We start from the raw sequence: 24,545 nt of genomic DNA, 5'->3' as shown, positions 1-24,545 counted from the left end.
TTTGTCAACGTGATTCGCATTAGAATGTGTATTCAAATGAGTACATAATTTGTTTGTTTGTCTGTGTGCAGTTAGATATGCATAAATATCGAGGCGCTGAGCTGTTCGCATTTTATGAGTGCAATTATGAGAGCATGGGGAGTGTGTCTGCGTATGATTGTAATTGCGATTGTGTGCGTGTGTGTGAGTGTGGGCGTGTGTGTCTTTGAATGCCTTTGATATAAATTTCAAACAAATTGCAAATAAATTGGAGTTGTCTTGGCGTCGCCATTGTCAGCCCAGAGTCTCTTTAGTGTGCTCCACAAGTTATTTAAAATATGTAAATTTGCTGTAGCTCCATAGTCAAGCCACCCTCGCTCTGCATCACTTATATCCTTATTCCCACACACACACACACACACGCATTCGTAACAACCCCACAGCTTTTATTGCTGTTTAGCTTTGTGTCGCCAGTTTAAAGACGATTTTCATCGCTGCTGGGGCTGCCTAAAGTCGCTCAAGAGCACAGGCAATTCATTTGCCTAAGTTTACTAAGCCAACCCCCAAATCACCCGTCTCTCCTCCCTTTTGCTCTCCCTCCTTCCCGACAGCCAGAACCAATCATTTAGCATTGCCTGTCAGTTTTTTAATTAAATTCGATTCCAGCTGCTGTCCATATATGAGCCTTGGGCCTTCTCTGCTTTTTCTGCGGTTTGCCCAGCGGCCAGCGCAAGTCAAACTGAATTGATTTAAATGTTGAAACTGTAATATGTTACTTATTTTATTTACACATGCACATGCTGATGCACATGCAGATGCTGATGCAGATGCAGATGGACAGCTGGAGGACATGCGCTTATTGCATGCAGTTGCACTGCCAAGCGGAAACAATAAATATGAATCGTTTCGAGTGTTTATGAATGGCTCGCAGCGAATGCAAATAAGGAAACAACAATGATACGGAAAGGCATTTTATTAAATTGAATTACACAGATATATGAAAGATCGGAGTTTTATTAGTTATTCATCAATCGGTGCAATGAATAAATTTACATGCAGCAGCAGCAAAAAAATATAAAGTTTTTTAGCTTTTTTGTTGTTGTTTAATTTGCAAAATATTTGTTGGCATATTCTGTTTATTTATGTGCGTGCCAATAGCATTTCATTTAATTAATATTCATATAAAATAATATAATTGAATTGAATGAAATTTTATTTTTATAATATTTTGTAAAATTTATTTACCACATAAATATATATAAAATTATTATTTTTTTTGTTTTATTTATTTACTTAATAAATTCATTGGATTTCGTACTTGCAATTAAATAAATTGAAATAAAATCAAATATTCGAGAGAGCTGGCTTATAACCTGGCTGAATATTTTTTTCTTTCTTTTTCATTCATTTTTCGCATTTTCTTTAAACTGCTTTCCCGCATGTGAAACATCGTGTAATGATGATGCCTGATGTTCAGCGAGAGACTGAAGCCAAGTTGAGCTGAGGCATTTGCACGATTTATAGTAGAGGCAGGGGCTGCTGCCACGCCCACTGCTGACTGGTACAGCCTGCGAGCCAGCCTGCTTTATTTTCGCGCATTTGCTGTTTATATAAAACAATATTAATAAATTTGCTGGCACTTTAGATGGGAGCGAGCCTTTTGTTGCCATCGCCACTTTGACTTTGACTATTGTCAGGCGAGGCGAGCGCCCCTCCCACACCCGAACAGACTCCTCCGAGTGCTCGAAGGCGGCCCTAAATTCGTTTAGCCTGCGGCTTCACTTACTGCGCATTGTAAACTTTCAAGATTTCTGTCTGTTGCTGTAGCTGCTGCCTCTTCTTCTTCTTCTTCTTCTTCGTCTTGTAACTGTTTGTGTTTTGTGGAAAAGTTTTTGCTCTTTTTCGTACAATTTATTTGTTTGTTTTTGTTCGAGCTGCTGGCGAATCATTTGTGGCCCATTGAACCGGGTTGCCAAGCAGCGCTAATTATATATATACGTACTATAAATTTGAAGCACTATTCAATTGAATTTAGCATAAAGTCGAGTTTGCTTTAATATATGCTTAAACAGCATGATGTGTCGCTTTGTTCTTAATCCTCTGTCTCTCCCTCTCTAACTCACTCACTCTCTCTCGCTCTGTCTCTCTTATGTCTTGCCGAGGCTTTGATGGCCATTCGAGATGTTTGAGATTGAGGCAAAAGATGCTGAGCGAAAGGCAAAAAGGACTCTGGCGCCATTTTGTATGCCAAGCATACACACACACGCACACACGAGTGGGGGAATATGTGTGTGTGTGGCAAAGTGACGATAAAACATTTGCTCCGATTGCTTAAGTATGCCATACCAGTTAGTCTGAGGCACGCAGGCAGCATTCGAATTTTTATACCCTGGCGATAAAGGGTACTCGCTTTCAATGGCTTTGTTTCCATTACATAACAGCTGCGTAAGGCTCCCGCCTCAGGCACAAACGCTCTCTACACTTTGCATACTTTATAAATAACAAATCTGAGCACAAGCACAGGCATTCACAATTGCTTTATTTAACTTGCCGAGTCTATGGAGAGTGCAGCGCTCTTTTATCATAGTTAAGCATGAAATGGAATTGGCTGCTCGTAGCATCATCAATGGCAAATGAAATATATTTTTGGGTTTGATTTTAATCACATTTACAAAAGTAAACAGATCTGCTGCCATTAACTGATTTGTTTCGCTCAATCACTGAAATTTGAATGAAAATGCCATAAGCAGTGAGCAGTGAGCGCTTGAATAGCCGAGCCCAAATTCAATTTGAATGTAGAGCGCATAAAGTGGGCCTATAATAGCCATCAGGAGTCGAACTTGAGAAAGTTTTTGGCAACTCGGCCTCATTGCAGATGTTTAATATGAAAAGTTGCCCATGTACTACATACACATGCATATACATACATATATGTCGTTTGCCAGATTATATCTTATAGCTCACACTATCAGCGGCTTCTTATTCGTCATGTTATGATACTTCTTACCGTTAAGCCAGCTAGAGCATATCAATTTCGATTTGCTTTCGGGTATTTACTTGCGGGTATTTCATTGATTTTGCGCTTGGTGTTTCAGTAAGTGAGCTTTTTTTACACACACACACACACACACACATGCACACATACTTAAGTTAATGACTTGACGTTAGTTGGGTGCCCAAAATCGAAGCAAGCTGTTCCCTGTTGTTAATTTAAGTAAAAAGCATTTTAGCTGATGTGTTTATTTGCCACGCCTAACACACACACACATACACATGCACACTTATATGTATGTGGATATAGATACGGTTATCCTCTGGCCACCGTAGCTGCTTCATATTAGTGATAATTTAGTTGGTCTCTAATGCTGGCAGCATACATTTATTGTATGCTATATAATAGCAGCAAGTTTTTGGCACCAGCACATATGTACCAGACCCAGTTACATGTGTGTGTGTGTGTGCTCTCATTTTTGGCATTTTGCCAGCGCGCCACATTGGCGCTCCTTTAATGTGAAAATGAGTTGATGCTGAAGGCAAATGTGTGTGTGTTGGTTGCCAGATACATACACAGCTATTTTTTCCATTATGAAACGCTTCAATGAGCATGTTAATAGAAGCACACACACACAAACACACGCACACGCACACATAAACATATAGTTAAATATACAAATATATGCATAAATGTCTAACTCGAACTGAATTATGAATGGAAACGTGCGATTAAATTGCTGCCAAAAAGTGAAACATTTCTAGTGCCGTTGCCCGTTGGCATGCGAAATGGTTTAGAGCTCGGGCAAAGTGGCTTAAATGATTCGAACGGCTTTTAATATCAAAAACGTGTTGGCAGCCCGTCGAAAATGTCAGAGTAAATTTCATATATTTCCTGGTTGATTTTTACTTGCTTTTTTTTATGCTGTTTGCAACTGGATTTGATTTCAAAAATGTATGTGGCATAAATAAATAAGCAGACAAAGTCTGCAATAGAGCAGCTGCATAGTTCTGCTGGCCATAAATTAAACAACACTCGCATTGCATACATTCTGCACGGGCATTCAGCATAAATATATTATGGCCATGCGAAATTCGCGTCAGTTGCTAATACAAAATATTAAAAGCCAATTGCGCGACTAACATAGGCACTCTGTCCATGTGTGTGTGTGTGTGTGTGTGTGTTTGTGTCGTATGTAAATGTAGACATGTACATAAATGCTGCATGTGGCATGCTCGGCGCAAACATTTTTCTAAAACAAGAGAATTACAACTTTGAAGGCAAATAGAAAAAAATGGCAGCGCACATAAATTATGGCAAAGCATGCGCCGGCAAACATTGTGCGCTCCGACGACAATTGCCCAACAAACAAACAGACAGACTGCAACAACAACAACAACAACAATAGCAACAACAACAACAGTGATGAGAATTGTTTGCTGCTGGCCTAGAAAAATTTCCATAGCATACTTTTCTGGGCCCCGTCCACACAAATTGCAGGCCATTAATTAGCGGCACGCGCCTGCAGCATCGCCGCACTAATGTCATTTAAAGCCGATGTTGCTGCTTTAAGATGGTGTTTGCTTTAAAGCTGTTAAAAACAAACAATAAACATAAATATATACATATATAATATATAAATAATATGTTTATCTGCCGAGTCGAACAGAAATTTCATATATATATTATGAATATGATGCAACGTTGTTCGCTTTGCGGTTTATGACTTTACTGCGTGAATTGAGTTGCTGGCATTGTGCGCGGCAATTAAACGGCATTGCGCGGCCTTATTTACGCTCATAAATAACTGTAAGATAAACGCAAGTTATTCAATTACAATAAATTGTATTTTGTGCAATAAGAGATTTTTTGATTTCATAATAATTTCAACTGAATAACAGTAATCAAATTTCATTTCATTTGTTAAAGTGTATACATATATATATATTTATATTTAATAATTCGCTGTTTCATGGTGGCCATCTGTCATGACATGTAAGTGATAATAAAGTCAATTTGTTGCCAACAGCAGCAACAGCAGCCCTTTAAATTGGCCTGATTAATTGATATGCAGCTGGCGTTGGCAATTTTCATATACATATATGATTTGTATACAAAAATATTATGAACAAAACAATTCAGCTTTGCACTCATTGTAATTGCCTAGAGTCAGGCGATAGGAGTTGGTCTGCTAAGCCATAGATACAGGCTGACTAGGCTGGAGTGATATATTTTTATGCTTCAGTTATTAATGAGGTGTAAATTTGATAATTGTAAAAAATGAATTTTTATTTGTTGAATATATATAAAACAATTTGATTGTAATATACAATCTCTTCTTAATAAGAATTTTGCATTTTTAAATATTTTAAAGCAGAGAAGATATTAAATTTACGCTAAATTTAAAGTTTCTTTTACCCTGAATCCATTGAAAATGGGAAATCAGGGTATAATAGTTTTCTTTTCGTATATATATATTTTTTTTATTTATTTCAAATATATATTTTTTTATTTATAAATCACCGAAAACGTATTCTTTTATTTTATTTTTTACAGTGTACCTTTTTCTGTTACTTCAATGAATATTATATGCTATATTTACTTTTGAATTTGAAGAAAAAACAAAATAAATACATACTATGTATGTATATACTAAATATCAGAATTTTTTGTCTAGTCAGCCTTATGTAGGCTGACTGAAGAGCTACTCAGCCTTAGTCAATTTTTTGCATACATTTTCGTATATCTACTTTGTATTTGCTCTGTTTCGTCTATCGAGACTCGAGCAGGAAAAATAAGGGACGAGCGCTATCTGTTCTCTTTACTCTCTCTCTCTCTCTCTCTCTTTCTTGCTCTCTACCTCTCTCTCTCTCTATTATCTACCTATATCATTTTTGCTATGCCATTAGCTCAACTAGAACAAATAGATATGATCAAAGCAGAAAATCTCTCCAGCTCCAGATGATTAGTTAAATGTGGATTCATTTTGCAGCTTTTGCCAGAGTAAAAACAAAAAGAGAAACACCCAAAAATAACAGCGTAAATTATTTATTCTTTGCTGTTTTATGCGCGCATTTTCCACAATAAATTGCCAAGTAGAGTGAAAGAGAGAGAGAGAGAGAGAGAGAGAGCGAGCGGGGGGCATGGCGAAATTACCGCAAATCCAATGCCCCCTGCCACAGGCTGACATTTAATCAAGGTACAGCGTAAAGGTAAACAAACGGAAATAAGCGCAACTTCCTGTTGTTGTCGCTGTTTGCTGTTGTTGTTGTTGCTGTTGCTGTTGTTGTGGCTGTTGTGTTCGCATACGAAACGGAAATACAATCAAAATTTTGTAATGTTTGCTTGCCAACAGCGAGTGTGTCGATGGTTGGGTGTGTGAAGGGGGAGGGGGGTGTAGGTTAGGGACGACAGCAGCGTGGCTGTATTTGTGTATTAGTTTTCCCGTCGGCTGTCAGGCATTTCGGCAGCTCTGTCGGCTTGTGGGCTGCTCACTTTTGAGGTTATCTTCCTCTCTCTTTCTGTCTCTCTTTCTCTCTCTTTTTTTCGCTTTTTTATTTCCCTGACAGCGACAGCTTGTGACAGTTGGCCGTGTAACGTGCTGCTAATGAATTTTGCGCCCAATAAATGATTAGCATTATGCCATTGAATATTTAACGCGTCCATTCGCACAAGCGCATTTATTGCCAATATTTGTACAAATTCAATATGCAGAAGGCAAATGGGCTGGCCAGGCCAGGTTAGGGCGGCAGGCAGGCAGGTGGAAATCGCGCCTGTGGTTAAACGTAACAGCCAACTTACATTTAAGCTTATTGCTTCGCTTTGTAAATGCAAATGGCTTTGCCGGCGCTGAAGCAGGAGCTGGAGCTGGAGCAGGAGCTGTCAGTTATAATTGATGCTCTGACAAGTCAATTGTCAGTCAATTGAGCGGGCGCATGGCAAGTCGCAGTCACATTTCGCATATGAGGCTGGGCAAATTAATGCGAAACATGCGCCAAAGTGCGAAATTGAAATCAACACCACGCCTCCTGCTCCGGGATCAGCTGGCTCTGTTGCTGCTGCTGCTGCTGCTGCTGGGTAATGTGATTTCAAGGCAATCTTATTTAATAATTTAAGCAGACCTGAGAGCATAGCAGGGGCAGACTATCCCCCGTTTAAGCTGAAAAACTGTATATATATATATGTATTTAATATCAAAAGCATCTTTCAGCTGCGACACTCGAAAACAACTTCAGAGTATTGTCGCGACTTTCAATTGGCTTTGCATAAATTTGCTGAAAGCAGTTCTCAGTATTGTTGACTAGAATATAAAAGCAATTTTATATCAAGTCTGCGTTATGTGATACTGTACCTTTCGTTTGTATTATTTTGACTCATTTTGCATGTTGAAATAAAGTACATAATTTGGAGTTTTCTATGAATAAGTGTTCTTTTATCTTAATCAAGTGCTACGACTACCAAAATGAGTAAATATTCACTTTTGACTTTCATCATAAACCAGATAAGCAAAGTAATATTTAAAAATTTTTTTTTATTTTTAATTTTATTTTTTTTTTAGTTTGTTTCATACCAAAGTAAAGTAAAGCAGCAGGAACAAGTTATAGGAGCTGAACAAAAATTATAAAAAAAGAAAAATAAACTAAATTTTGCACATTTCATACCTGTTATAGAACTATGCAATATTTAATTAATTTTATTTTTCCATAAACTTTTATTCATCTTGGCATGCTTTCTACAACATTCCGCATAACTTTTATATGCACATACATATATCTTTGATGATGATAAGTTGTAAAATTAAACTTGTCAATTTGTATGATTTAGACGTTTAAATGGAGAAGGACCCTTATTTTGAAATACTTGAAAATTTTATTTCATGATACAAAAATTATTAATTGAGCCACTGCTTGCTTATTTTATTGATCCAGATTGACAACAAATATAAAATAAAATATATTGTATATATTTTTAAAATATTATGAAATATAACTCGTATGATTTCTGTTTATCTTCCATGCAGTTACCCAATCAAAATGCAGCCGCATAACTCAATATTTATTGAGTTGGCACCAGAGACATCCCATTTATTCTGGTCGCAATCAAATCTAACTAAACTATCATATTTTCGGACTCAAAATAGCTTATGCTTATCCCATGCAGTCGTTGCATTTGTTACATTGGGCTTATAAATCGTATATGATTTGTATATGGGCACTGCAATCACAAGAATTTCACATCCATCAACACATTTTCGCAAGTGGTCTTCATCGCTCATGTCACATAGCTGGGAGTGGCACTGTGGGTGGGGCTGTGCGGGTGCGGGTGCGGGTGTCCACATTGTCCATGTGGATGTCAACGGAGCCAACGCCTTTTTATATGCTGCAAAACAATTTTCAAAGTCATATTTTATGCCATCAAAGGCATTTGTCATTTATGCGCAAAATGTTTGGCAATTCCGTTGCTCCCCGCCTACCGCCTACCAGCGCACCAAATGTTCATTCTCAAGCCAAACAAACTATGTGAGGAACGTTTGAAAACATGATGTGAGTGCTTGTCGTAAAAGCATAGGCAAAGGGTAAAGCATGCTCGTAAAGTGTTGGACATGCTATGCCACTATACAACTATATATACATATATATGTGGATATATGTATATATATATATGTGTGGCTCATATGGCATATGAAAGGCTGAAACGAGGCCAGCGGCAGATGACAATTTAGCAAACTTCTGTTATTTGTCTCGGCTATGCAAAATAATATAAAAAGAAATTGTTACGCAAAAAACTTGACAGGACAGGAGCAATTTGATTTTGGCATTAGTTGCCTGACGGCCCGCCCGGCCCAGCTATGCGGCCAGCCGGACTGGCGGACTGACAAATTTTTGTTTTTGCCTTGGCTAATAAAAAAAATTTATATATGTATATGCGCGCGTCAACTTCGACGCAGTCTGTGACAGCTTTCCAGATTGCTATGAATATATAACATTCTGCATATGTATTTCTATATGTATATATGTATGCATATATATATTTGTGTGTCGTTTGATGCTGGGCAATAGCAGAAATACTAAAACGACAATTCATATTTACTGCATGCCCTGTAAATGTAGCGAACATTGTGGCAGATGGAGATAAATGTATATAGAATTTATTCGTTTATGAATTATTGATATATGGATATTTATGAATTGCTCAAAAAGTTTAAAAATAAATAAAAGGCAACAGAGTGCTGGGATAATATTTCATTTAAATGCCATTATTGGGATATATTTGGCACAAAGAGTATAAAAATGTTAACATTTTTATTTATGTAAATATTTATTTATTTAATCACAATTTCGATTTATCATTTTGATATATGAAATATATATATACATTATATAATGTGAAATATAGAAAAAATATTTGATATTCATTTAAGTTAGCAATAGTCATATTTGTTTTTGAAATATATAATATATTCTTTTTTAATAAATTATTTTATAGTATTGATTGTTTACTAAATTATGTTATTTGATTATTCTTTTAATTAATAAATATATTATTAAATTATTTTTATTTACATTTTCGAAGCATTTAATTTAATTTAATATATATTTTATATTCTCATATTAATTAAAATAATATTATTATTAATATTATTAAAATTAAAATATGCTTCCTCGTGCCTGATCCAATCGTTGGAGTAGAACCCTCACTGATAAGTAAAAATGTTTGTTTTGTAAGCTTTGTCTCCTTATTCAGAAGAGAACGCAAAGGTAAAGCGTTAGAAACCAAGCGAATTCTGTAGGAGAACTGGGATGAAAGTTATGCTATTAACAGACAATAATGCTGTTACTAACATAGCCTGACGATGTGAGAGCACTTCTTGCTAATGAATTCTAAAATACTTACTATTTTTAGCTAAATCTATTATTTTATTATTTAATACAATTAATTATATTAGATTTTAGTTTTTAGTCTTAACATATTTCTTCTATATGCTTAACATGCAACAACTATTAGTTACTTCTTTACAGGGTATAAGCATGTCATCCATTTGATTACAGAAATTTGTGTTATATTTTGTATTTTTTGTCCAGAACTCACTCTCTCTCTTTCTCGCTCTCTCCTGTTCCTGCTTCCTATTGCCTATAGCATTTTTATCTGCTTATGTTGTTCTTGTTGTGCTTTCTGTTCGTTGTCACTGAGGCCCGTCAAAATGGCTGTCATTGTAAATGTTGTTGTTGAACTGCTGTTGCTGCTGCTGCTTGTCCTGGTTGTTGGTAGAGAGCCAAGCCTGGTCGCACAGCCAGCTAGCCAAGCGTCATGGCAGCCCGGCAGCCCGGCAGAGATATTCGCACTCGCATGCAGTTCGCGTTTATTGTTTGGCAATAAATTTGCTGGATAATAATTTCAGGCTGGCGTCATAGCAATGATAAACTGTAGATGATATATTATTGCGTTCTTCTTCGAGTCGAGGCGAGTTGAGTAAATACACAACTGCTCCAGCACAGCCAGCCAGCCAGCCAGTCAGGATTTTGAGCTTTTGCTACACTTTCTTCTTTCCTGCTCTCTGTTGTGTAGGCAGCCGGAAGAGCAACGCTTAAGTGCGTGGTCGGATTTGAGAGACGCCAGTTGTTAGCCGCCAAGCCGGCTTAAGCATACAGCTGGGGACCCTTTGCCACGCCCCCTGGCTCTGGCTCATTGGCTAAATCCTTTCCGCATGCAAAGTGTTGCCTTGTGTGTTTCTCGAGCTAAAATGCTGCTTTATATATGTCATTTTTATGAGTTAGTGCGACGAGTGCTCATAAATTTGATGACTCAACGAGCGCCTCGAGCTTTCCACACATATTTAGGTGAAATTTCTTAAAAAATTCACAAGTATTTTCATGCTTGCTTATGAATGGGTCGCCTGAAAGGTTTGCGACTGCACAAAATGATAGATGGAACCCAAACTCTAAGAGACCCACTCGCCACCTAATGGAGTAGGCCAGGAGGCAACGTTTGATGAATGGGCTGTGAAGTGTGTGAAGAGTTTTGGCTGGGCTGCAAATAAAGCGGGCATAAATCATGTCCAATCTATTATTTATAATTGAAGTATTGCTTAAGATAAACAAAAGCTGACTAAAGATAAAAATGCAATTGTGTACAGAATTTTAGCATCGATTTTGAAGAGCTGCAATCAATTGTTGCTCATATCTGATGCAGCTCCGTATCTCTTCATATCGTCTTCTATTTGCAGTAAAATAAATGCAGATTCAGAAAAGAACAACACAAAAATGTTTCAAGCGGGCCAAAGTGTTTTGGCCACTTTGGGTATATTAAATTCGCGGTGCAGTAAAAGCAGCGGGCGCCGAGCTGTTTTATGTTTGGCACTTAAAAATCGTGAAATCATGAAATTTGAAGTATTTCATACAGATTGCTTGATAGCGATATACCCTGGTATATGAAATAATTTACAAAGGAGGGGGATGCTAGTAAATTTGGAATGTGTTTCATATCTCAATTAGAGTTTATGTTAGTCGAGTTTTTTAGTCTATTCTACAGTTGAGTAACGAATTGGCTTAGTCTATACTACATATTAAACAGTTATTAAGTCATTTATTATGAAAATAGTCAAATCGCTTTTGAAAATAAGCCTAAGCCGATTTTCTCCCCTTAAAAATGTAATTAAAATATTATATAAATAGTAAAATAAAATAATAACAATAAAAAATAATAATAAACTAAATAAAATATATTAATTATAATAAAATAATTTAAAAATAAATAATAAAATAATAATAAAATAAATAAAATATATTAATTATAATAAAATAATTTAAAAATAAATAATAAAAAAATTATAAAATAAAAATAAGTTAATTAATACAAAAATGAATAGATTAGAATAAAAATAAAAATGACAAAATATTTATAACTTAAGTTGCAATATTTCCATCAAATCCTTTTGTATCCGCTATTGCAATATTTTTATCAATTGCTGAAGCTCCTATATATACATATGTATATATTTTTATATATTGTATAATACATTTATATTTACATTTATTTTTATTTTTTCGTATACACAAGTGCATTTAAAACAGCGACTCAAAGAGCTGTCTGCAAAATCATTCTGTGGCAACAACAAAGGATATAATTTCTTGGTCCTTTGAACGCATCTCAAAGGGGAGCTCATGTGGGTATTTTCACCTATGCCACATTCACACACACACACACACACACACACACACTAACAGGAAAAAGAAGAAGATGATAGCAGCAAGGGGAAACCGCAATACAATGCAAAAACCATCGAAAGACGCACAGAGCATGAGGCTGACAGCGAAATTTGCTGGCTGTCAATTTCAGGAGCTCCAAAAAAAGAAAGCGGAATATATTTCGTTGAATATGCATTACGCAATACCATGGTTGGATGGGTGGGAGTCAGGGGCTGGAGTTCAATATGCGTGGGCTATTGATTTTCGCTGCGGGGCGGACGCACCCTTTCGCCTTCGCCGTCGCCGTCGCCGTCGCAGTTGCGTGAGACACGCGTGTGTCTTGAGGATGCGAGAGTTCTGTGATTTCATTGCGCCATCTCGTCTCAGATTTCGACTTTAAGCAGTGTGTGGCACACACACCCACGCATGGTGAATGAGTGAGAGAGAGAGAGAGAGAGAGAGAGGGAGTAAGTTGTATGCCCGCAACGTAAAAAATTAAAAAGCCCAGCGCTGTAAATAAGCAGCGTTTTACCCGCAGCGGGCGTGGCACTGGTGGGCCCTGGTCAATGGACCGTGCGGGCCGTGTGCCTGCGACTTATCTGGACTGGGCGTTGCTCCGTTCGTTGCCAATGCCGTAACGTGAAATGAAAGCACGTAGCATTTTCATTTCGGCCAGCGTGCGGAATGCCAATTACAAGTTCGGGCGGCCACACGGCCAAAGCGACGGAACAACAAACAGCGAAAGAATGCTTAAGGGATAAAGGGATCGAGGGCGTGGCAGAGGGAGAGAGGGCAACAGAGAGAGAGAGAGAGAGAGAGAGAGAGAGAGAGTGAAACTGAGACAAGGCAAGGAAAAACACGAAACTCATTGAAATGAGTCGCGCACTGTCTGCGCGGGTTCGCCTCATAACTGATAGATGCCTTTTGGCGAAATTTTTAATAAACTTGTGTGGCTCCTTGCAGCACACACACACACAGCACACACACACAAGCACATACGCACTCATACAGTCATACCGGTCTGGCTCTGGCAAAAATGTTGAGGCCTGGCGCCTACGACGACGATTGGCGACGTTCGCCTCGTCGCTACCTTTTTCTTCTCTTTGTTTTCTTTTTTCTCTTTTGGATTTCTTTTTCTTTTTGTGCGCTGGCTATGTCTGCGGCAGCGACGGCACTTAAAAGTGTTTTATTATTGAGGTTTGCAATTGGAATTTTAATTTTTATTTTATAAGTTATGCGTGCTGAATCTTAAACATGCCACATAGAGATCTCACTCGCTTGCCATTCACTCTCACTCTCTCTCCCACTGCCCCCCTCTCTCTCTCTCTCTCTTTCTCTCTATTGCTCTAGATGTCCTCTTAGCTTGGAGTCTGCCAGGCTCTTGATTTCTTAAGCTGCCATCGAGTTGCTGTTGTTGTTGTTGTTACTTTTGTTGGTTATTTATTATGTTTGTACGTGTGTGAGCCGAGTGTGTGTGTGCTCGTATTTTGGTCGCTGCTAATAGCATGCCTCACACACACACACACACGCACACAGCAGAGCGCGTCACATGTGGCGGCTACTTAATATGCGCACCTGAGCAAACAGAGCGCCCGGTCCGAGCTTTAGGGCCCACCACGCACTCGAGCTGCACTGAGTAGCCAAAGTAAAACCAAGCTAGCCAGAAAGTAAATGAAGCATAGCAGAGAATCTTGATACACTTTTAAATTTAAAAGGCGTAATATGAATTTATATAAATTATATTTTTATTTATATATATGTATGTATATGTTTTTACTTATATTTATATGCATAAAAATTTTTTATTTATATAAATTATATACTAATTAATTAAATTAAATTAATAAATACCAGTCAGCTTCACTAATAATCATATAAATAGAATAGTATAAATAATATAATATTTCTACCATTATTATTATTATTTTATTTATTGATATTATTTTATTTATAAGAATATTAGTGAAGCTGACTGATATTTAAATAATTTCAACGGGTTCCCAAAAAATATTTAATTTTTTAATAATCATTAAAATAATAGAATATAATTTAATTCAAAATATTTAATTAAAAATAATAAATGTATATTAAATATGCAAATATTTCATATATGGCATATTTAATTTAAATGTTTTCGTATAATTAATTATCTTTTCCTTATTTTGCATAATTTATTTTCAAAAGGATTTTCAATAATTCATTACAATATTAAATTTTATTTGATTTATATATCATAATTATGCACTCAAAAAAAAAAAAAAAAAAAAAAAAAAAAAACATTTATATAAAATGATTGTTTTCAACAATCATGAGAGCTGACTAAAATTTAAAGCTGACCTGTAAATATATAAAATCTTCAGTATTTTTCAACATTTTCCTGCTTCATAATTTTTAATATTAATAAAATATGATATTTATAATAAAATATAAGACTAAAGCACTCATAATTTACAAGAAAACTATTGTTTTTATTATATATAATTATATTTTATTATAACTCAAACCTGAAAACGTTGCCCAATTAATGTTTTTTTTCAAGAGAGTTTAGTTTGAGTAATGCAGCCTCCACTTGATCCAATATTCTCGGTAACTGGTGCTCTTAGTCAAGCTTGTTTGGCTGGTGTCGAAGCTCCGGCAGTGAGGGTAGAAAAAACTATATATCACAATGTCAGCGCACTTAACATAGTTTGTATGTGCGTGTCGCTGGTTTAGAGCTCCCAGCTCTCTCTCTCCCAGCTCCCAGATCGCAGCTCGCAGCTCGCGCCCAACTGCTGCTACTCTTGGCCATTATGCACACGTCGCGCATAACCATAACGATTATGCTAATGCTCTGTGAGGTAGCTGGGGCGGCGGATGCAGGTGTTGGGTCTGATAATAAGAATGGGGTTAGCTACTCGCTGGCTGCTTATGATTTGCCTTGGCTTATTTTGAGCGCTCGCGTTATTTACATACCTTAAGTAGTTGTAATGGGCTGCTACTTCTGATGCTGCTGCTGTGCTGCGGTGTGGGTGGGCGTGGCTGCTGTTTTAAGCCCCAAATGTGCGACAAAGTGTTAGCAATGAAGGCAGCTGCCGGCGCGTCCTTGACGGAAAGACGAATATGCGAGTTGTCTCACAGCCAAGAGTGGCCATAGAAAATATGAATGTGAATGTGAATGTGAATCTCAATCTGACTGTGAATGTGAATGTGACTGTGAATGTGAATAAGATGAGCTAGTTTTTATTATGAGCCCATTTGGTCTTGGCTTACTTTTGCCGGCTTGTGTTTAATGCGAGGATTACGTGGATTCGAGAAAGCACTACTTGTATTCAGTTGGCTATAAAAATCTGAGAGCTTAAGTAGAGCTCGCCGCTGCTGCGTCAAGCAACTCCATGTGCTATTTATAGAGCCAACTTTTAAGTCAGACTGCCTAGCCCGTGCCACGGCCCATTGCTCTGGGCCATAAACTGCAGACGATACCCAAATATCAATGTAGAGCGTTCGTTGACCCACGTCTGTGGCCCGAACAAACTTTTGGCATATTAGTTTGTAAACATTGACATGTCAATGGCCCAGCGGCGCCATGCGGCTCGCCGCATGTACTTATTCATTTTTATGTCAAATATGATTCAAGCAAGGGCAGCTGCTGCCCTCGGCTATGCCTCAAGTGCTCGGCGGATATCAAATTCGAATTTGTCTTCATCAAAAGTTAGTCGAGGAATTTGATTAGTTTTGTAACTGATATTTGCATGTGATTTCATGTTAATTAAATCAAATTATTATTTCTTTTTTTTTATAATATTTTTGTGCTAGTTTTCGAGTGCTATTCAAGTTCAGTTGTAAAATAAATCAATTTGCTGAAGCTGAAGAGCAAGCAAATCAAATCAAATGCAGACATTGTGGAGTAGCAGCAGCAAGATGTTAAGACCAACTACAAGCAACAAAAAAAGAAAGGAAGGCAAGAGGAAGCAAACAACACAAATAACAAAAGCAAATTAATAGAAAACAATAACAATTCCCTTTATTATTATTACTGCAGAGAGACTGGGTCGAGAGCAGACAAAATGCGAACACTGAACGACTCGACAGATCCAAAACAGTTTCCAAGTGCCCAAGTTTTTGTGCTTTATTTTATTCGACTGTGTTTGGCAGCAAGTGTATGTAGTCGTATGTGTGCGTGTGTGTGTGTGTGTGTGTGCATGTAATTTACACAACAAAATGCAAGTAAAACACACAAAATGTGGCTCGAAGGCTTTGCCTAAAAGTATGCCACACTTCGACGCCTTCTCGGGGGACTTTGGGGCCAGATGCTTCAGCTCTGAAGTGACACTATACCCTAGACAGGGTACTGTGGCAGGTCTAAGCTAGAAGAGACAACATTTATATAAATGATATGTTTTTAATAAATATATATACATATTTAGTTTAACGGAAGTCAAGCTGCAAGATCTTACCTCTATGGCCAATGGCTCGCTAGGGTATTTAGTATTCGTTTTGCTGTCAACTTTTTTCGGGTTTTCTTTTACTCAACTTCTGATAAACATGCCACAGACCAAGGAATCGCTCAAAGTGCGAACACAAACTGTGTGCAGAAGCTCAAGGAATCAGGCCAAACAGGAATACGACCAAAAAGAGAAGCAAAATAAAACCAAAAACAACAATATATGAGATAAGAACAAGAAAGAAGAAACAAGAAAGAAGCGCATTGAATGCGTCTATCACAGCCAACTTTAGCCAGGTGTAGGTCCCTGCTCAGCGCTGTGTGTGTGTGTGTGTGTGTGTGTGTGTGTGTGTGTGTGTGTGTGTGTGTTGAACCGTGTACGTGCATTGCATGTCGAATATGTTTGCTAAAAACCCAACAACAACAGCAACAACAACAACAGCAGCAGCAGCGGCAGCGGCAGCAACTTTATCGCAAAGCGTTTTCCTGTTTTTTGCCTGATTTGTTGCCACGCCCCAAGCGGGGGGCTTTCCTGCTGCTGAATTTGTGTTGTTTTGGCAAGTTTTTGCCCGCTTTAAACTGAAAATGAAACTGTTGTTGTTTATTTTACGTACTTCGTAGTTTTCCTACCACCCTCCCCAGCAGAGCTCACGCCTTTGCCTGTGGCTTTGCCTACACCCTCTGCCTCCTGCCGGCTGCCTCCTGCCACTTTACCTTCGCAGCATGTGCCAATGATTTTTAATGCGATTTAAGAATATCTCAAAAAAACAGCCATTGCACGTTGATGCTTGTGCTTTTTTTTTTGAGTATTTATTTCTCCTTTTTTTCTGCCCTTTGCAGAGGCTTAAGTCTGGCAGCGCAACCTTTTATTTTTTTATTTTTTTTATTTTTAAGTGGCCAGCCAATGAAAATGTTTTCAAAGGTGAAACCAAGTAACATAATGTGTTGTAGGCGCTGCTGATAGTGTCTGTGTGTGTGTGGGTGTCTCTGTGCGTGTGACTTTATTTAATGCCATTAACGCAAATTGAATGTTATACGCACTTAAGCCCTTTGAGCCATTGCATGCGCAATTGAGTTTTTGTTTGGGCCTCGTAATGCCAACTCACGGTCCTTGAGCAGGCTCGCATTAAAGCCGAATAAGTGGCCCAAGAGATTGGCCAAGCATTATAAGTTCCATAAATTTTAACTGCTGCCGAAGCCGTGTATTGAGTTCACTTGCGCTGCAATTCTGGAAAACTATTTGTTGGCCATGATATCTACATTAAACGTTTATTCAATTCACGAAAGCTGCTGCCACGAAAGGTTCCATCATCTGCCCAATAAGCGCTGAGCAAACTCGCAAATTCCAAGCAGCTGAACAACAATAATACACAACTCCTTTGCCATTTCATTGGCAGGGTACAGCCAGCTGTGGGCGATGCGGGGGGTTGCTTGAGTGCTTAGCATAAGCTCGCTTTGGCCTGGCCTATTTCAATAATAATAAAGGCGAAACGCTTGTGCTGTTGCAGCAATTGCGAAATATTTCTCATGAAATTCCGCGCTTACATAAATATTTAAACTGAGGCATTGGCACGAACGGCATTTGGCTAAGAGTCCTCTCTCTCTCTCTCTCTCGTTCGCTCCCTGTGTAGATGGAAAATAAAAGCCCTGGCAACTGCCAGAGGCCATGATGAAAGTCTCAATTCAAGCCAACTTCTCTGCATATTGCATAGACGAGTAGCTAGCGAAACTAAACAGCTGTCGAATGAGTGCGTGAGTAACTGTGCGGTGTGTGTGTGTGTGTGTGTGTGTGTGAATGTCCTTGGGCCAGAAAAGCGCTTTTCAATATACTACAAACACACATACATATATACATATATGTATATGTGAAGTACCAACTGCAACTATGGAGAACTTCAGACTTGCTTCCAATGAGCGCACAGAACTCGGGCTCATCTACACCTCGGCAGCGCATACTTTCACGACAGACTGTCATTTGTTGTTTGCTTGTACAGTTGGAAAACAGAGCCATAAGCTGAGTATCTATCTTGCATCTTGTTGCTGTCATTTCAGGCTAATGTCTTCGCTCCAGTTTCCTTTTTCGTGTTCAATGTCTGGCTGCTGTCATTGCTCGCACTGCCATCACTCAAACCACCCACGGCAACCCACTCAACCACTCACGCTATTCGCTCAAGTCTGATTCGAGTCTCTTGTCGTTCCGCCTGCACGTCAGCCCGCTTAATGTGGCATCTTTTCTTTTTTTTTTTTGTGCTTTTATCAACTTTTCTTGGCACTAAAACTATTTCCACAATACGACGAGCTTATTCAGCTCGAGTCTACATACAAATCAAAGTCTTATTATTAATTGAATTGATACAAACATTTGCTAATGGAACTTTCGTTTCTTCTATTTGCAGCTTTTACTTGCGAGACACGCAACATCTAGAAGGTAAATATAGAAAATCTATAGTCTAAAATTTTATATTTTTATTTTACATTTCTATATTATACATTGTACCAAATATATTTTCAATTTATTTAGCCTTTTTGGTATGGCAAAAAATGACACGAGTCTCATATTTTGATATGAGCAGACAAAGCTTTATTTATATCTGGCTTTATGTGGGCGTACTGTAACATTTTCATACGCAAGTCCATACACAGAGCAGCTAATTTGTGCGAGTACCCGGAGCTTGGCCAATACCAGGAATTGCCAAGCGGCTTTTGGGTGCTGTCACTCCCCTTCTGTCCAACTCTCGCCCGCTCTTTCCCTCTCCCTCACTCAGCAGACGGCCCAACGATAAGCGGCTTATGCTGTTCGCTTGAAGTGCCAACGAGCTGAGAGTCATAAATACGATACAGCAACTGCAATCGAGCGAGCTTAGGCTGAAGTCTGAGGTTACGTTTGCTACTCTGCCAAGAGAAATTGTATCAATAATGAAATTCCATTGCCTAGCTGCAGACTAGTGAAATCCCAAGATAGAGCCAATGCGAGTCTATTAAGGCTACACCTAAGGCAGCAGCCTGGCTGCAATTAAAAACTCTTAATTGCTTATTAATGCGCAACTCCAAGAAAACGGCGTGAAAAAATAAATTAATTTGCTGCTGCTTTAAATATGGCGCAGACGATTTAGCATGTCGCGCCTGCATGGCTTTGGAGTGGGGAGTGGCATCCGAATTGGGATTGGGAGTCTGCGTCTGTGGCTGATAAAAATAAACACCCCTCGGCGGCGATTTCGTATGGGGCGGCGCGTGAGACTTTGCCTAATCGATGCGTGTCCCCTCCGGGTGGGTCGCACTGCTCTTTGATTTATGCGCTCTGCACTTGCTCCAAAAAAAAAGAGGGAGTTGCCGCTTCTGCTGCTGCTGCTGTTGCTGCTTTCAGTTGCATTGAATTTAATTGCCTGCTGGATTTTGGATTTTCACACTAAGTTCATGTTTCCTGCGCCAGCACCAAAATATAAAATCATAAAAATAACGCGAGCGACATGTAGACTGATGATTAATGCGACAATTTTTCTGTCAGAGCAACAGTGGATAAATAATTAATTTAGATCATTAAACATTAGAATTTATGCTTGAGGAATTTAAATTAATAGCTGCAGTATTTTATTTATATGTTCTTCAAATTGTTTAACATTTTTATTTTTCTTTTCCAAAGAAAATCGTATTTAATTTTTAAAAAATCATATGTCCACATTTCTCTAAAAATATTTTTCTCTCTAAACATATTTTCTTCAATTATATATATATATATAAAAAATTTTTTAAAAACAAATTAATTTATAATGAAGTACTAAAATATAATTTCCTCAAATGTATTTTTTCTATTGAGCTGATTTTAATATTTATTACTAAATTATTACTACAGTTCATCAAATAAAATTTATCAACCAAGTTTGATTTGTTATTGGGAATTTTATCCGACTTCTGAATCTTTTTAATATTTCATCTTAAAGGTTATTTAACAAATATTATATAACAAATATGTTTTATTTTATTTAAAAATATTACTTCAATTTCATATAAAAATTATTATTACAATAATTATTCATACTAGATTTCTCCGACTATTTATATTTTATTTATATATTTTTGGCTAAGCTGAACCTTGTTCGGATTTTAGTTGACATAATCAAATTAAATAATAAATAAATAATATTAAATAATTTAAAATTATTTCCTATTTTTTTCTTCAATCATATTTAAGTAAACATGCTTTCAATTTTAATTTGAAGACTTAAATTTTCACGTGTTCTTGCACCACTGTGCACAGCAGTCGTCATGCTACAGCGCTTGGGAGTGAGAAAGATTTCGTCTTGACGCGAGCGCGTGAATAACACGAATTGCGTTATGAAAAATGCATAACAGACAAGGAATTGGGTTGGGGCTGAGGTTGGGGTTGGCCTTTGGCGTTGGCGTTGCGCGGCTGGGGCTCTGCTCGCAAGCAGATGGGATTATTGTTGGGGGCTGTCGCGGAGCTGTTGCAATCATTACAAAGATGAGCGATAAGCGACGTTGCATGCGGTGACACAACTGACGATTGCAATATGATGTGTGCCCGCTATATGTCATGTTCTCTATCTTAGCATGCAAATGCGCGAGTGTGTGTGCGCCATGTGTGTGTGTGTGTGTGTGTGTGTGTGTTGTTTGTATTGTGTGCATTGTGGCTGACAAGCACGCGAATTGATGTGCCACTTGGGCAAAATGTTGTTGACTTTTGAGGGATTTATGTGGCGCTCTGCTGACAGCTGCCAAAAATTAGCTGCCTCTCGAACCCAGCAGCCACTGCGCGACTACCCAACTAACTAACTGTCTGGCAACCGAATTGAGAGTTTCTGGTCCGGGCGGCATAATTAGCATTGGATTGCAAACTTTTGTTTCCAGCTCCAAGCTGAACAAAACAGAACAAAGCAAAACATAACCTAAGCTGACTTAGCAGCTGCTGCTGCTGCCGCTGCTCCTGCTGCTACAGCTATTGTGGTTGCTGTAAGCTGCAACTGCATGCTTAAACTAAAACTCAAATTTGCGCACAAAATCCCAAAATGTCAGTGACCAAAAACAGAGCCAGCTGTGCCCCAGCCCCAGCCCCAGCGCCCGCCTGGTTGCCATGGGACATTGCCAGCCGAACTGCTTCGCTCCAGACTCATTATTCAAATGTGTTTTGCTGCATTTTGTAATATGCTAAAATGGGCGTGCCCCGCTTGCCATACTGTGTTACACATTTGCATTTGCCTGCATTCATTCCCAATGCAATTTTTTATTTTTTATTTTTTGTTTATTTAACACAAGATTTCCTACATATATTATCAGATTCGATGGCATTCTTCAGTTTCCATTATGCAATCATTCATTGATTTTTTTCGCAGCTCAGCTCAGCTGTTCTCTTGAGTTTATACTGAATCTTTGTTGAATATATTATTAAATATATTTTTAAAATTATTTATAAAATAATTTTACAAACACACAAAATATTTTTTACCAAAAGTTCTAATAGGAGTATGTGAAAAAGCAAAGCTTTGCCCCCGCTGTGTAAGTAAATTCTCCAAGAAGAGCAGAAAGCAATGTTTTTATTAAGAGAAAAGAGGAAATCAGAGAAAAGGCTGTGATATATTTTAGTAGCAGAGAGTAATACGTTCTGTATTATTACCATAGGAGCGCTATAATCGGACTCTTCTGTATTACAATTTTATATATATATATGTTACATATAAAATAACATATAAATTATATGTCTATTTATTCTGTATATAAAATATGTTCACTTTAACGTTGTAGCTTTGCGGGGATGCCATTTCTCCTTTAGCATCACATTAGCCACACATTAATTATAAATTCACTTATTTTTTTGCAAGATCAATTTGTTTCGCAGAGAATTGCAAGTGTAACAAAGAATTTGTATTATAAAATGAAAGCAAATTCATTTGCCCCACGCTGCATGGGCGACGCTCCCCAAAGGCGGGGCCACACAATGCTTTGATCTCAGCGCGACGCGTGTAATATGATTTCGAATGAAAAGGCGAGGCGAATGAAAGGTCGCTGAAAACTGTTGCACGCCTCACTTACGGCACTTGGGACTGCTAAAGGACCGGCCATGTCTCTTGGGGAAGTTGGAAAAAAAAGAAACCCAGCGACATGCGAATAAAAAGAGAGAAACGAAACGAATTTGCAACGCGTTTGATCTGTGCCCCAGGCGATTGTCACGCATGTTGGCGAACCTGGACGCTGAGACTAATTAGCGACAGATTGTATGCAAAAGTCAATTCCCGACGAGCCTTGGGCACCCTTGGAGTACATTGCACATGCGTTTAATTAGACGCCTGCATTTGGTGCGTGGAAATTTGATTTTCACTTGATTAGATTTGAATTTAATGCCTCTCCGATTCGTTAAACAAAACTCACAATTCTCCCAAATTTCCGCATGCTGTAAAAGTGTTTCATTTTGTTTGCACAAAAATGTAATTCCGCTGCTGTCGTTGTTGTTATTGTTGTTGCTGTTGTTGACAGCGTGGCTTGTTTACATGGCAGCCAGAGAGTTTCATTCTGCGGTCTGCGCTCTAATTGCGACTTGGCAATATATCAACGCGCATATAGCCAGATACCTAAATATATGTAGATGTAGGTGTGTGTGTGTGTGTGTGTGTGCACAAGTACTTGGATACAATGTATGTCAGTGTGAATGTGTGTGTGTGTGCTTATGCAGGTATCTTGGGTTGGAGCTCTGCTCTAGCCAGCAGCCGTTTTGACATTTGCTTACGCGTTAAAGCTGACAGGTAAAATGGATTTGTTACGGCAATAGAACAAGCAAAAACGCGTTGCTTTTAGTTCAGGCAGGAGCTCAACCAGGGGCGAGTGAGAGAGAGAGAGAGAGAGAGTGAGGGAGAGGAGGGGGTGTACTTATGCCTGTGACACGTGAGCAGATAACACCCCAGCTGCCGGAAAGGTAAATTCCTCTTTTATATCACAAAAATTACTTTGAAAGCAAGCTACTGCTCTGCCACAGGGCAGAGAGAACTCCACCTAACTACAGCAAATTATTTATTTATAAAGCGGAAATATTTCTACAATTATCTTTACATCTGATATCAATTAATGTAATTGCATTTACCATCAATTTACAAATAAAATAAATAAAATAAAATGCCTGCATACAAACCACGTTTAAGAAATAAAACATTTCTTCTTGGAATACTCATTCTGTAATTTTCCGTAAAATGCTGCATCAATTCCCGCATTTCCTATTCAGCTTGTTTAATTTACAATTTCTCTGGATTTTCCTTTACCTATTGAGGCAGAGGAATAGAAAAGGTTCCCGTTCGAGGAAAATATTGAGGCAAAGGTTGAGGCGGCACTTGAGAATCGATTTAAAAGAAAATCGCCAGCAGATTGGCCATTGTAGTTGAGCAAGCGCTCTAAATGGCATTTCATAATAGAGTCGAGCCGAGCAGAGAGTGGGGCAGAGTGAATCCATTAAAAGGATATTGCAGCAGAGGCCAACAGTAATTATCAATGGCAAAATAATTGAGCGAACACTTATCATGCGCAGGCAGCAGTAAAAAATGCGAGAATCGTGCAAAAAGGGCGATGGAGCCGAAGGGAGACGAAGGAGGCTGGCTCAAAGGCCAGGCCGGAGGACTTAATTGCGTTGACGGTAAATCCATAGTGAAAGCACTTTAAATGCTAAGCAGGCCACATGACACTCGCCTTGACTTTAAAGACGTGCTTGAGAATTTAATAATAGGCTGGCAAATGAAATTTGCAAAAACTCAGCCTAATTTGATTAGTTATAAAATCCAACTTGGAGCCCTGTGCCTCGGCGGTCTAGCAAAAAGAAAATTAAGTTATATCGAAAGGTCAAAAGCCAAATGGCAATTCAGCTTCAGCTTCAGCTCTTCAGCTGAACAGTTGAACGGCCAAAAGGTAAGCGAAGAGCAGTCGAACAATTTACTTTACAAGGCGCAAGCATCATACAAAAGCTCAAAGCATCAGG

The 24,545-nt window shown here is 38.2% G+C and overlaps 1 protein-coding gene across 2 annotated transcripts in view; it reads left to right on the top strand.

The window, feature by feature from the left end:
• kek2 (leucine-rich repeat, immunoglobulin-like domain-containing kekkon 2 protein) overlaps nucleotides 1-24,545 on the top strand; it is a 76,772-nt gene that overhangs the window by 16,840 nt on the left and 35,387 nt on the right. For both annotated transcript variants that reach the window (XM_089258577.1, XM_030384379.2), the window contains exon 3: nucleotides 18,973-19,004. The gene's annotated coding sequence lies outside the window, so the exon portion shown is untranslated. The remainder of the gene's footprint in view (nucleotides 1-18,972; nucleotides 19,005-24,545) is intronic.

Source organism: Drosophila navojoa, chromosome 3 (assembly GCF_054131105.1).
Source record: "Drosophila navojoa isolate 15081-1374.11 chromosome 3, UAZ_NAV_1.0, whole genome shotgun sequence".
Lineage (NCBI taxonomy): Eukaryota > Metazoa > Arthropoda > Insecta > Diptera > Drosophilidae > Drosophila > Drosophila navojoa.
The sequence above is the reverse complement of the archived record's forward strand: the minus strand, read 5'-3'. Positions and strand labels throughout refer to the sequence as shown.